The sequence below is a fragment of the Balaenoptera musculus genome, chromosome 10 (assembly GCF_009873245.2).
Source record: "Balaenoptera musculus isolate JJ_BM4_2016_0621 chromosome 10, mBalMus1.pri.v3, whole genome shotgun sequence".
NCBI lineage: Eukaryota > Metazoa > Chordata > Mammalia > Artiodactyla > Balaenopteridae > Balaenoptera > Balaenoptera musculus.
The window spans coordinates 31,770,497-31,786,505 of NC_045794.1; the positions used below are offsets into that span (position 1 = coordinate 31,770,497).

Genomic DNA, 16,009 nt, shown 5'->3' on the forward strand with positions numbered 1-16,009 from the left:
AGCTCAGTTCTATCTGTTCAACTCTATCATAGTGCCTGATAATTCAAACTTAAAGAATCAGACCCTCTAATATAAGCACACACTGTGATTGATTCATTCTTCCATGCATTCAGCACATATTTGGTACCCTGTGTAGTAATCACAGTGATGCACATCATACCTGTGATAAATGAAAGGCAAATGAAACAAATATGATCTTTGCTGTAGTGAAAATTATATTATAGTGGAAGAGTTAGACATTAACTAAACAATTATAAAAGTGTGGTTTTAATTATAATTTTGATCAGCTATAAAGGAAAGTTACTGAGTATTGCAAGAGTGAATTACAGAAGGAAGTATCCAAGTTTGCAAATTGGTAAAGTAGAATATACAGCCTGAAAGATAAGTCAGTTAGCCAAGCAAATATTTGGAAAAAAAATTCCTGACAGAGGAAGAATAAAGTCTTAAAGTTAGGAAAAACAGGAAGATGGCCAGAGTTGCTAGAATACAGTGAAGGAAGGGGAAAAGAGAACACGATGAAGCTATAGGGTTGGCTAGAGACCAACAGGACATTATATGCTATGTTGAAGATTTTGAATATTATCTTAATTGTAGCTCAGGAAAACACTGAATATTTTTATACCAGTAAACAATATGATGACATTGGCATTTTTAACATATCCTTTTAGGTGATCTCACTATGTATTTGGTATGGATTAGACAGCAGCAGAGTAGATATGGGGAGCTCATTTTTAAGACTGGTTCAATAGTCTAAGTGAGAGATGATGATAGCTTGAACTTTGCTATTGACAATAAAGATAGGAAAAAGTAGATGGATACAGTATATAATTAGGTGGTAGAAAAGAGGGTTGAAGCTGTAGGCTTTAAGCATAAATAGGATGGTGTAGGGTGATGTCATTTACTAGGATAGGAAGGACTGGAGATGATCAGATTTGGGGGAAATATTGGGAATTCAGTTATCTAAGAGTGAGATATAACCAAGTAGAACTATGAAGTTGATGTGTTGAATTTCAGAAAAGATCTCTTACCTACAGACAAAATTTGAGTTTATCAGCATATAGATGATCTTTCAAGTAAAAAAGGTGATATCTCAGTTTCTGGAATGAGTAGATTAGTAGATGATGGTACCATTTCCTAGCACAGAAGAGAAAAAGGAAAACTAAATTTAGAGAAAGGAAGTCGAGTTCATTTGTGAACTGCCTGAGATATACAAGTATAAAACATCAAGTACAAAAGTAGGCTGATGGGTCTGGAGTTCAGAAAAGAAATTTTGGATGGAGATATAAGTTTAAATTCAGTATACATTATCTGTCAAGTTATGCAAGTACATAAGGTAAAGTTTATATCATTTAATTATTAATGATGACTGTCTTTAACAACTGTCTTGCAAAATCCTGAAATTTAAAATGGTATCTAACAATGGGCTGGCTCCAACAGACCACTGATTCTAAGTTAGATTTTGACCTATAGCCCATGTCAGTGAATATTTCCCACGTCAATGAATATTTTTAGAAAAAAAAAGTGCTCAAGTCAATGTTAACTGGACTGGAAGAAAGGTGTTTTTGCATTAATACCTGCATGCCCCAAGCCAGTTTTTTTCCTTCTATTCCATATACCTGTTTTTCTTTATTGTTTATTTGGATTATTTTTCAAACATAATTTTTACTGGGTAATATGCTAGATAAGAGTTTTGCATCTGACAATTTTGCACCAAGGGTCAGTCTAGATCATATGTTATTCTTATATTTAAAATAAGACTTTCAATCCCTATGTTCAATCAATCATCTATTTTTAATTTAAACTCTTGTTTATTTCAGTTAAGTGTCACTTTGTTCAGAAAGATCCCCATACCCACTCCCTACAAATAAAATATTAGTTATATTTTAAAGATACTTTATGAGTGCCTCTTCAATTGAACAGGACAAATGTCTATGATGAAATATTTTCCAGGAAATTACAGTTGCAAGTTTAAAGGTAAAACTCCTTATGAAGAAGCAAAGTTGATTGCCTTATGCAATGACTCTATGAAAACCAATATTTTACAAAAGGACTTACTGGAATATTAATATCCTGCTATGAGACCTAGTTTTGGTAGAAAAATAAAATGCATTGCAAAATATTCATATAAAAAAGAACTTATACAAAATTGCCTTATTAAATGAAAGTATAACATTTACATTTTACATTGAACCTGTGGTCAAAAAAGAATAGAAAGAATGTGAATAAAAACTTCTGTCCAAACTTATTTCTGAAATGATTTTATATCTAGAGAATTCTACAGCACTAGACATTGGTTTTTAAAGGCTGTGTAAAAATTCAGGTGAAACTAATCTAGGATGTTAGCCTTCAGGACAATAGCTATCTTTGTGGGTGGTGGAGGATGGAAGGGAGAACACAGGGCCTCTGGGCTCCTAGTAATGTATTGTGTGTTGATCCGAGTGTCGGTGACATAGCTGTGCTGGTTTGTGACAATTCAACAAGTTGTGTGATGTTACATGTACACTAATGTGAAATATAGTATACTGCCATTAAATTTTTTTAATATTTGTATACATATGCACATCCACATATACGCACACAATGTAAACTTCTGCAGTATAATCATGATGTGGTAATTTTTAAAATACATCTATTTAGAAGTTTTTAATTAAGTACTTTTTAGTGATAGTGAGGCTAAAACTCGTATAAAGTCCATAAAAGGAGTTTGTATTTTTAATGGGTTAATCAACTATTGTAGTGAATGTGTCATTTATTTTGTTGTTGACATTTATTCATTTGTGAATTCATACAATAAACCTTATTTTTCTAAACCTTCTTAAAGGAGTTACTTACGAGTCAAGTCATTCTTTTCAAAAGCTCAAAATCTTAAAGACCTAAGAGAGTACACACTTTTCTTGTATAAAAGAAATTGAGACATAATGAAGTAAATCTAAATTGTCTTGAGACTAGATATTTATTTAGACAGACTATTTTGAAAATATTTAAATTTGTTACTAGAAAGAAGAAGCAGGATTAAACTTGTAAAATTATTTTTTAATGTGTATCTAGAGATACATACTGGCATGTTCACTGAGGTGTTCAGTGAATCTCATGGGATGGAACTGGTTGCTGGTATCTGTGACTTGGAGTTAAATATGTCTTCTTCCAAGGGTATTTAGTACCTTAAAAAGGAAAACTGCTTCTCTAAAAGTAACTAAAAGTAAATATAATTAAATAGGGATTATTATAATTATTTAGACTTAAAAAACTTCATAGATTGAAAAAACTTCAAGTTATATTTTTCAATTATACTTGTAACCATTAGCAGAAATCTTATTAGGTTCATTTTATATGCAAGTTGAACTACAGTTGGGTGATTTGTATGAGACTTTGGAAATCATTTGGGTATATTAAGCGCTGTACGCTAACTGAAATATTGAGAAAATGTTGGGTATATTAATGGAACTAAGAATTCTTTAATGTTGTATGGACAATGTACAAGTATCTCAAATTTTGGGACATGTTTGGATACCTGTTCCCTATAGCTATTTTCTTCTTTATTTAACTGAAAGATGTGTGCCCACTACCAGCTTAATAAATAAAAGTATTTTATGCAAATAAAATTCTCTATATCCTCCCCCCCAATAATACCCTTCCTCCTCTTCCCAGAAGTAAGTACAATCCAGAATTTGGAATTTATATCCAGACCTTAATTTTCATGTATCTTATTTACATATACCTTTAGGCAAAATATAATATCATACCATTTGCTTATTTTTAAATTTTATGTAATTGGAATTATGATATATGAGTTCTGCACTTTTTTTCTTCAGCATTAAGCATGCAAGCTCCATCTATGTTGATGGTTGTAGCTCTATTTTGTTCATTTCTTGGTGAATTAAAAAACAATGTTGTTAAAGGATATTACAGTGTAATAACCCTGAGCTTTGGTCATGTGGAAATTTGTCTTATTCTTTAATCTATGTACCCTTAAGAAAGTTACTGAAAACTATTTCAGCCTGTTTTCTTACCTATCGAAAGCAATGGTAATGTCTTCTTTATAAACTAGTTTAGACATAATTACATACTGTGCATTTGGAGATAAATATATAGATATATAAAATATTATGTATTTGGAACAATAATAAATGATTTTTCTTTTCCATATTTTAATTTTTTTCTCTTATTTTTAAAACAAGTAGTGATTACCAGACATACTTGTTTTGTATACTTTTAATACAAAACTTACTTTTTGTTGATCTTCTGGGATGTATAAAAGCAGAGATGGAGAGAATGCATTCTGTTAGGACTGTGGTTCTTAGAAGTGGTTCAGCAGCTTGATGTGGTTTAAGGTGTGAATTGTGAACTTGGAAAATCTAGATGTGACTTCAGGCTTACCTGTTCATTGGTCATGTGACTTGGCCAAATTTCTTAGCCTTTCTTTGAGCCAGAGTCTTCATTGATAAGTGGAGGTAAATGTTACTTATCTCATGAGAGCTTTGTGATGATCAAATCAAATAAATTTATTAAAGTACTAAGCATGTTCTAGCCTTATAGTATATGTTTAACATATATTAGCAGGTTTCCCTTTTGTAGTCAACTTATTAATTATGTCAAGATATTTATTTAATTTAAGGTTTTTATGTACATTTTCTTATCTACATCTCAGGGTTTCATCCTCCGCCTTCTTTTCTCTGTACACCTTCAACCCTGAGTTGTTTCCTCCACTTCCATAGCTTAAACAATTCTGGCCACTTCCAAACCTATTTAGTGAGCTATAGCTTCGTTATCCAAGTGTCTACTGGAAGCTCTATAAGTGGCCAATTCTTTACCAACTCTTCATCTTTCTTCTGGTTTGCCTCTCCTTTGTTTCATTTAATATTATAATCTCATTACATCACCATCTTCTCATAATATCGGTGGTTCTTTTCTTCTTCTTTTTTTTTTTTTTTTTCTTGGATAGGGATGAGAGAAGGACACTGAGTGACTCAAGTCCTAAAGTCCTAAAGTCTTCCATGATTTCTCCCTCTCTCTTAATCCTACTTAGTCCTATGCTCTAATGTTTAAATATCTCTAGAATATCCCTATCTCTGCTTTGTGCAGGCCCTCATCACTTCTGGTAGACTAAAATCATATCTTATTAAACACATTTTTTAATCTGGTTACTGCATCCAATCTATCCTTTAGCCACAAAATCTAGTCGTTTTACTCTCTTGGTGAAATCTTTAAATATCTCTTTCTGTGTAGAATAGCTTCAAACTCCTTCCCAGATTAAAAATGTGGTATATAATCATGATTTTAACAGTTTTTAAAAAGAGTCCTATACTATCGGATTTTGTATAATTTTGCCTCATCACCTGACAAAATGTTTATTGTATCCAAAATTATCATAATATAGATACTTCAGTTTCTCAAGCATATCATGTGATGTCCTGTCTCTACAAATGCATACTTTTCTCTTTACTAAAAATGGCTTTCCCTTCAAGCCTTTTCTTCAAGACTAAGATTTTGGAGAAAATAAATTAATGTTTCTAAAGTCCTCACTGTGTCAGAAACTGTGTTAAGTGACACAAAGACATTGTATTATTTGAATTTTCTAATAACTCTGTGATGGCAATGAAATTTCCATTTAGAGATGAGGAAATTAAGGCAAGATTTAAACTCTCATCTGGATGACTACAAAAACTGTATTTTTAATTATTGTTCTGTAAGCCATTTATTTAATTCTTATAAAAAGATAAAGAGATAGATATTTAACTAGATTTCTACATGATAAAACTCATGCTTATGGAGTATGGGTAGCACGTCCAAGGTCACATGAACAAGACCTTATTGTGCTTTCCTGCAACAGATCCCTCCACCCATATTTTCTCCCTGCCTTTTGTTTGTTGAAAAGCTGTAGTCTTCCAGGCATCCCCTGAGTCACAAAGGCCTGGCTCAAGAATTAATGATTGATGAACATTGGGGTACATGTGTCTTTTTGAATTATGGTTTTCTCAGAGTATATGCCCAGTAGTGAGATTGCTTGGTCATATGGTAGTTCTATTTTCAGTTTTTCAATGAACATCCATACTGTTCTCCATAGTGGCTGTACCAATTTACATTCCCACCAACAGTGCAAGAGTGTTCCCTTTTGTCCACACCCTCTCCATCATTTATTGTTTGTAGATTTTTTGATGATGGCCATTCTGACTGGTGTGAGGTGATACCTCATTGTAGTTTTGATTTGCATTTCTCTAATAATTAGTGATGTTGGACATCTTTTCATGTGCTTCTTGGTCTGTCTTCTTTGGAGAAATGTCTATGCACTATTTACAATAGCCAGGACATGGAAGCAACCTAAATGTCCATTGACAGATGAATGGATAAAGAAGACATGGTACATATATACAATGGAATATTACTCAGCCATAAAAAGGAATGAAATTGAATCATTTTAGAGATGTGGATGGACCTAGAGTCTATCATACAGAGTGAAGTAAGTCAGAAATAGAAAAAACAAATACAATATATTAACTCATGTATGTGGAATCTAGAAAAATGGTACACATGGACCTATTTGCAGGGCAGGAATAGAGACACAGGTGTAGAGAACAGAAGGGTGGACACAGTGGGAGAAGTGGAAGGTGGGATGAATTGGGAGATTAGGATTGACATATATACAGTACCATGTGTGAAAGATACAGCCAGTGGGACCCTGCTGTATAGCACAGGGAGCTCAGCTTGGTGCTCTGTGATAACCTAGATGGGTGGGATGGGGGGGGGGTGGAAGGGAGGTCCAAAAAGGAGGGGATACATGTATACATATAGCTGATTCATTGCATTGTACAGCAGAAACTAACACAACATTGTAAAGCAATTATACTCCAATAAAAAAAAGAATTAATGATCAAAAAGATGTGAACAGGTAGTGACAAAAGTAGCAGTTGAACCAGGAGAACTGGTAACAATTTTAACAGTAAATCAGCCATGTGGCATTCACAGAATCTTTAGTTCCTCCTTGAAATACCTAGATAACGGTATCTGAAACATATTTCGTGAGTTTTGTAACAGATGCTAACACCCCCACCAAATGGAAGAAGTTAACTACTTGATGACCTTGATCTACTGGAGCCTGAGGATTGATAATGTTAACCCCTGTGACACTGCCCTCTTAACTCACCATCAACCAATCAGAGAATTGTGCACAAGCTGATCACATACACCAGGACTCCCCTCCCTCACCTTGCCTTTAAAAATGTTCCCTGAAACTCATCTGGGAGTTTGAGTTTTTTGAGCATTAGCTGCCCCAGACTCCTTGTCTGGTGCCTTACAATAAATGTTGCACTTTCCTTCACTATAACCCAGTGTCAACCTTGGCTTTACTGTGCAGGGCAAACGGACCCAAGTTTGGTTGGGTAGCAAACTGAGGAAGCTTGAACTTAATTTCAAATTTGTCAAACATTAAAGCCCATGTTAGTTCTATTTACCACACAGTTTCTTTAAATAGCACCCCCTCCATGAATCATTTCCTAATGCCCTATGAGCAGTTGGTGATGCCAATATTCCTTCTGCTTCTATGCCTCATATATAACACTTATCTATCAATTACTTAGCATACAGGCACAGCATACTTTAGTAATTACCTCATTTGCATACCTTAACATGTATCAGAGGTAATTGTATTCATCATTCTGTATCTATGTCTTTTCTTGTTTTCCTCACTAAAGAATGAATACCTTGGGGGCAACCACTATATATATTTGTCTTCCTAGCATATAGTACAATTTGTTTCATACAGAAAGTACATAAGAAATATTTTTTGATTGAATGAATGTGTTATGATTAGGGGACGACTATGTTATGGGTAGGACAGCTTGAGAAAATAGGAAAGAATGTCTTAAATCTCAGAGAATAAATGCAGTCTGCTCCCACAACCCTTGAGTTCAGAAATGTAGAAACTTTGGCAGGCTAAATTATTTTCCTACTTCTACATGGCATTATGTATTCTTATAGTGGATATAAATTATGCATTTTTTCCAAATGACAGGCAGCTAGGTATATATCTTATTATATATAGATATTGCAAAATTAGCAACTAAATATGTTTTGATTTATTCACAAATTTTGATTCATTTTATTGACCCTATTGTACATTACAGAGTTCACTCCATAGTTTACATGCATTATAAATTTAAAATATTGGAAATCCTCTAGATCTGCAAAGAGATCAAATTCATCTAAAAGAGCCATCTCTGTTTTCCATCCATTTGAAAAGATTGGTTAAGTGTGTTTCTCAGGCATAGCCAGACTTCTGGAAAGTGGAAATTGGTTCTTATTACATTCTCAGGCTTCATCTTATCTGGGAGTACAACTGATTATTTTTACTCAGGTGTTTCCCTTCAAGGTTTACTTGCTGCCCCCACTCTGATTTCTTAGGGACTTACTATCTCCATAGCCTTTCTCATGCCATACTCTTCTCTTCTTTGCTGACTCTAATCTTGGTCTTTTCTCGGTTGATGATGATGTGTGTGTGCGTGTGTGTGTGTGTGTGTTTCATCTCTCTCCTCAACTTTAAAACAATTGAATCTGAAAATTCACGAAGTAGATGAAAAGTTGCCATCACCATTTTAGACTTGGGTCTTGGATATTTGTATGTGAGAAAAGATATTTTCCTTCCTCTCACTCACTGCAGAAGAAGAGAAGGACAAAGCTAATGCTTTTCCTATCCACCCGGTTATGCACTATTGAATTATGTCATTTCAGAGAACTTAAATTTCCAATGCTTACGGTTGTAATTATTTTTGGTTTTTTCAGCCATCTATATCTCTTAAATGAATGTACTCTATATCCTTACACATGATAACTTAAATTTCAAAGTTTTCAATTTTCTACTATTTTTAAAAGAGATGTTATCTTCATATAAAATTGCTTCTCTAAATGATTAAATTGATACAACTCTTGGCAGGAAATTAATCCTTAACTATACCTTCTGTAATTTTTAAGTGTTTGAGATCTTTTGTATAAAGAATATTACTCTGATAAATGTTATAAAATAAGGTCTTGTAGTTTACTTGAATTTTATTATGTAAATTTTATTATGTATATATGTAAACACACAAAAAGAATCTGGCTTGGGCAAAACAAAACATTGCAGAATATGGAATATATAATGTACCTAGTAATTGGATAGTTAATTTCTCAGACACCTTTAGAATATTTTAGCATAATCTTTATCAGCTAGGTGCACCTATTTTCTCAATGGCCTAGCAGGGATTATGCTCTTACTGTACTTGGAAGGAAGAGCCGTCTCCCTGAACATCCCTGAACTCCATTGCTATTGTCATCAGGGCTCCTACTACCCTCTCATGCTGGTATCAGTTGTTACTGGCTTATTGACTGCAAATCACCATTGAAGAGCCTTTGGAAAGACATGGCATTAGGCTTCTAAATGATCTCAATAACATCAGTCCTCTTTGGTGTATAAAGCTTACTTTGTTTTTACAATTAAGATACTTTGGGAAATAGACAAACATTTCTTGTACATAAATGCATTTGCTATTTTACATGGATCTCCCATTATGGTAATTTTAAAAAATATTATACTACTGTGATATTTTAAAATGCTACCTATGTTTTCTCCTGATGAATATTAGCATAATAAAAAGCACAATTTGTTTTAAAGCTTACTTTTTTGAGGCAGTGAAAAAAGACTAGTAGAAATCATGGCGTGTTCTTAGGAGCTTAAATTCTGAGAGAAAGGGCTCTCAGAACTACTGACACACCCAGAGCACAGGTGCTCATGATCCAAAACAGTTAACAGTGAGGAACAATGATGTACCCACTATGATGATTAAAAAAAAAAGAAATCCTCTTCCACATTATTGAAATAAAAATTAATTGTTTTTAAGTTAAAGTCTTCTAAGAAATGTTATTCAAATGAAACCAGAGAAAAACTTCTATGATTTATACCAATACACCATTGTTTGTATTTTATTTTTTTCTTAATTTTCTGTTTAGCCCTGTTGATTTTCCCGAAAGGGTAGGAAAAGATCAACTCTGTATACTTCACTTCTAATATAAAATATTCAGCCTAAACCCACAGAAAGTATGTATTTTGAATAAAAGAAAATAGATGCTATAGCATTTCTGCGGAAGAGTCCAGTTTAAACATTCTGCAGTATGCAAATGCCATCTCGTTTATGTGAATGTTTTACTCGAGTGGATGCTGCAGGGTTGGAGGCTTCTGCCTGTGATTTAGGTTGTAATTTTATTTGTGGAAATAAACCAATCGTGTACCTCCAATTGTCTTAGCGATGAGGTGATCAATAGCCCATTACTGGATAGAACTGAGGCTACAGGAAGTGCATTGAAGATTTTAATGCATGAATTATGCATGCGGTGCTCATTCTTTAGTCTCCGAACAGAATGACAGGGTTTGTGAAGTCGCCTCAGATAGTTTCTTGCATTAAGTGACTGCAGTGAAATGCTTAATATTTTCAGGCATAGAAGCAGCATTGACTCTAGCCAGCTGAATTTGGATGTAAATCCCACAGCTCCCAGCACAGAATGCTTTATTTGAAAGTATTGCTATGTAGAGAGCCAGCTTTACTGTCATCTAACCTGCTCTCCCCAGAAGGTTGGCTGAAGGATGGGAGCGGCTGTGCCTGCCTCTGAGGTCACAGCTTGAAGTCCTTTTAACTTGCTTTCTGCTGCAGGAGAGAGACGTACTGTGGTGTAACTGTCGCTGCATTCATTCAAATGGACAGTTTGCGATAAATACTATACCCAGAACGTCAGATAATTCAACATATGAGGTAAGTCCGAGATTTTTCTCTAGGTTAGTAAATTCCAAGGGAGAATGTGCCGAGTTAGGATAAGGGTGATGCAGTATTAGTACGATTGACTCACACCTCAGTATTGCTATGCAGTGTCAGGGTTCTCAATTTTTATCTTAATTGAAAGCTGATTTTATTTTATATTTTTGACAAGTTGCCGTAAGGTATTTTATTTTGCACGCAAAAGCTTTTCAAGAATGTACCAGAGCTCAGATGTGTGTGTCTGATAGACAGAAACCTGCAAATTGGGGAGGGGCAGCGCTGAAAGTATGAGCTGAATCAAAAATTACCTCCCGTGGAGAAGTTTTAGCAGGGCTGTGGTATTCCTTTGGCTCGTATTATTTCCTTAATGTCAATAATTTCAAATTATGGTAAAAAAATGTTGGTAAACACCAAAAATGCTCAATCCTTTCCCCAGAAGCAGAGGAAAGCACTGAGGTACTCAAACTCAAATACTGTGTTGCATACAAATGGAACAGATGGAATTAAAATAATTTGGACTAGCTTGTCCTTGAAGGAAGACCTTGTTGTCAGAAACAAAACAGTTTGACTTCTACCTGTAGTGTTTTGGTTTTTTTTCTCTCTTGTCCAGAATGCCTTACTCCAAAAAGAATGCATAGATGTAATATTTTGAAATTTATGCCCCCCCCCCAAAAGTTTTCTTTCTTTCTTGGTCTTTTAAAAATTAAGCTTATACAATTGCAGAACCCACTGTATAAAAGCCAAATAAAATTTACAAAAACTCTGCAAAACTGAAAAATATAGTTCTATCTACTACTATATTTGCCAGTCTTTGTGAATTAAAGCTGCTTGCTTAAATATCATGACAAATAATTAATAAATATGCAAATAATGTGCAGTATGATATAAATTCCTAAACCTTTCTTTAGGGTGGAAAAATAGCATTTAATAAACATTCAGCAAGAAACTCTAGATACAGTAAAATTTTTTAAGGATGCTTTTCAACAGTACATTTATACTATTAGTATATATATGTATACTAGTATATATATGTATACACATATTCATATATGTACACATATGCATACATACATATATACACTATAATATATAATTTATAAAACATAATATATAAGGATTATTATTAAAAAATAAAAATTAAAAAAGGAAATAGAGTAATGATAGTAAGACCACAGGAAAAATACCCTTCAAGCATTTCACAGTGCATTTCAGTTCTGCTACAGTGTTACTCTGTTACTTGGCTTTCCTGTCAACTGTCTGGTGGTGGTGTGGCACTGCGCTCCCAGCACTGTAGAATGTGTTTTATGAGGACACTCACACGTGGAGTGGAGTTTTTACTTAGGAAGGGGAAGAAAGGGAGGGTAGGTAACTGCCTATACGTCTTAGAGGTCTCCCGTTGCTGAGTCATGGTGTTCAGTTCTGCTTAAATGCCTCCTGGATGAGGTGGCCCCTTAACGGCTACTAAAATGGAATCTAAAAGACAATGAGAAAGAATGGAGGGAACAGAAACTTAAAGGTATTTACTACCTAATGACATACTAAATTCTGAATAATGAGTATAATGGCAGTGCTACTTGTTGGAGCTGGCTGAGGTGACAGTAGAAGAAAAGCCCCCATGATGGGTGACAAGATCATAGCAGTAAAATTAATGGACCAACTTGGGGAGATTGTATAGACAAAGGGTCTATGTAACATTGCACTTGTAGTTACCTAAGCCTCTTTGTCTTTGTTCTAGTCTCAACCCAGGCCATTAATCAATCTCACTGAAATTACCTAATGGTTTTGATAAAGAATAGTTCCCAGGTCATGTGAGGGGAATCTGGAATGAGATGTGCTCAGTTCCCAATTCCCCCATTAGTTGCAATTAATTTTTTATAGGTTATCAATTGGGAGAAAATAACAAGAGATTAATGAGAATATTTGAAAATCAACCACAATATATGAGGTGAAACACCAAAATGAGTTTAGATAATGATTATTATGGCAAAGTATAATAGTATTAAATTCAGTTGGAAAGGAAACTGAAGATATAAAAAGGGTATAATGGAAAGAAGGAAAATGGAATGAGAAAAACCTATATAGTAGTGAAATATCAAATGTAAAATTTTTGAAAGAAAAATGAATTTAATTCATAGTTGATATATATTATTAATGCCTCTAAAATCAATTTATAAGAATTCTGAAATATTATGATTTACTAATATATGGTTTTGTAATTTATCTTAAAAGTGAATTTTAAAGGTGACTTAGAGTGATAAAGCAGTTGAGAAGAATATTTTAAACTGGTAAACAAGCAATTTTCTTATAGAGAATAAATATGTATATTAATAAGGGATGTTTTCACCTACATTATAATAAATCTAAGAAGAAAACTGTATCTCTATCTATCTATACTATATTCAGCATTAAATAAGATTATAGAAAAGTTATGAATCATTTATAGAAGATTGGAAGAGTAAAAGATGAGAGATGATATGCCCATTTTCCAAACCTAAAACACACATACGAATTGATTAAATCTGAATTTACATTTATATGACAAGGTAATCCCCTATAGGGTTCTTTAGTAAATAGTCTTGATGTGCTACAAGCTTTGTAAAATACACAGAAAACTTTTTCAAGTATGAATTTATAACAAAGAGTGATACCAAGAGATTTTGTATTCTTTTCTCTTACATTGGAGAAAATGATAAAATTAGTTCCTTCTTAAAATATTTTCCCTAAGAAATTACAGTTTATGAAACATTTTCCCTTTATATATGCTCTCAGGAGTTAACACTGTTGAGTGGGTCATTTTAATAAAGCTTCATGCATGTTTCACCAATTTATTCCCTCTGATTATAAGTATACATTTTACCCAATTATCTATTGTTTCCTAATCACTTTAATATTACAAGACAACTCAGTGCAATGAAGAAGCATTTATTAAGGTCTTCTTGTGTGTTTTTTCTGGGTACTCACTGTAGATGCAAGAAAAAGATGAAGGGCTATGCTTTCAATAGAACAAATAGTTCAAATGCAGGAAAAAAATTAGAGCATAGCATCAGGCCAAATACTTGGTTAAAAGTTTTAGTGTCACAGGAGAAAGGAGGAACCAAGCTCAGAAATGTTAAATGGAGTCCAGGAGAAGAATGTGCATAAAGGGGTGGAAACAAAAATCAATATTATATATTCTGGCGTCAGGACTGAAATAGAGGAATTGTATAGGTGTAGATGAGAATAAACAAGGTGGGAGCAGGTTGTTAAGAACTTAACCACCAGAATAACTTGTTTAAACGTGGGTCTTATAGTTATTGGGTACTCACAGACATTATTTAATCACACTGGAGGCATTTAATGCTAAAGATATTTCTAATCTCTGAATCAGATGAATTCTCAACATTTCTTGTTAATGATTGTTAATCCTGAATTGAATATTGTATTAACTATATATTTTTTTCTGTATTCTAATGCTTTGCCTTGCTAACCCTGGAGGGACTGCACCTCTCAGGGTGAGCCAATCAAGGGAGTTAGTAAACCACTGGCCCTCAAGTTCCCTTTTCAAATGCAAACCAACCAATCCAAAGCCCTGCCTTCAACCTTCTTATTAGAATTCTCACATCAAGACAACTAGGTACAGCCCCAATGCCCCAGAGCTCCTTAAAATAATTCAAACTGGCCAATCCTAAATCCACTTTTATCTTGCCTCCTTCCTGAGAAAACCATAATAAAGGCTCTTGCCCACAGTTGCCCTTTTCCCTCTGCCTCTTGACAAAACCTGCCCCCCATGCTTCCTTGTGTGTCCCCAGGCATGTCCCGCCTTCTCAGGATCTGTGAATATAACAAGCTATTTTTTTCAATGACAGTCATCACCAGATCTATTGGCCTTACCATACCTAGATAAAATAAAACATATTAAAATAAACATGAAAAACTTATCAACATCTTCTTTAATGTTAATTAACATCAATAGAAGTATTACATTCCTAGTATTTAAAATAAATCAGTCAAGCCTTTCTGAAATCATTACCTTTTTATTAAACTGCTATATTGTTAGCACAAGTTCATATGCCTGAAGCACAGTGAGGCCAAACAAACCGAAATGTCGGAGTTTGGAGCAGAGAAAGGTTAATTGCAGGGCCATGCCAGCAGATGGATGGCTCATGTCCCCAAAACCTCGAACTCCCCAAAGGGTTTTAGCAAAGCATTTTTAAAAGCCAGGTGAGGGAAGGGGATTGCAGGGTGTGTGATCAGTTAGTGCACAATTCTTTTGTTTGGCTGATGAATGAGGTAACGGTTGTATCACAGGGGCTAACATTATCAATCCTCAGGCTCCAGTAGGCTTGGGGGCTATGTGCTTATGGTCTTCAAACAGTTAATATTTTCCATTTGGTAGGGGTTTTTCACATCTGTAACACAACTCAGGAAATGTGCATCAGATACTGTAATCTACATACTCCAGAGAGGAGCTAAAGCAGAGGATATGGGGGGAAGGCCTGTCCTGGAAGACCCCATAAGGGTCCTGCTCCGTTACAATATTATTTTGAATATAAGGGTAATTTCTAAGTGAACCTCTTGTAAACACAAGCGTAATTCTTTTCTAAGTTGTGGTTGATAGAGGAAGGGTATTACTCCAGAAATGTGAGTGGACAATTAGTTTTTAGTCTTATAACAAGGTACATAGGTCTAAAGTTTTAAATATTTTCCTGAGTCCACTTTAACTTGTAGTATGTTACATCTGCTGCATGAAAATAAGCATCTACCTCATCAAACAACTAAATCAATGTCAAGGGAAAATGCCACCTTATGCTCCTTAAATATCAAATTCTGAAACTGTAATAATCAAATGCTAGTGTTGTTTATATAACCTCTTTGGCATCCAGTAGGCAACTATAACACACATCCTAAATAAAAAATATTTCTGCTACATTAAGCCTAAAAATTTGAATTGAACTGTCTTGAGAATGTGGTGTTCAAGAAAAGGTTGTTGGTAATCAGTGAATGCAGAACTTTGGAACAATGACAAATGCACTTAACCACAGGACTAAGAAGAGTTGAGCCACACAGAAGTAGTGTGCAGAAGAAATGTATATGAAAAGACATTAGTGGTATCTTTCAGTAGTGCACGCTATTCCTTCAAAACATTATCATTAAAAGAAGCTGAGAAAAGTAAATGACTTTAAAGGGTAGAAGAATTAAAACATTAAATGCATGTTTGAGCATTTTGGCTTTTAACTTCCCTATCTACTCCA

General features: G+C 34.2%; 1 protein-coding gene across 5 annotated transcripts in view; it reads left to right on the forward strand.

Annotated features, from left to right (window-relative positions):
- Positions 1–16,009, forward strand: part of CNTN1 (contactin 1) — a 358,325-nt gene that overhangs the window by 126,836 nt on the left and 215,480 nt on the right. For 2 of the 5 annotated variants that reach the window (XM_036867147.1, XM_036867145.1), the window contains one exon: positions 10,677–10,775. The exons of the other annotated variants lie outside the window; for them this stretch is intronic. The gene's annotated coding sequence lies outside the window, so the exon portion shown is untranslated. The remainder of the gene's footprint in view (positions 1–10,676; positions 10,776–16,009) is intronic. 5 annotated transcript variants of the gene reach the window in all.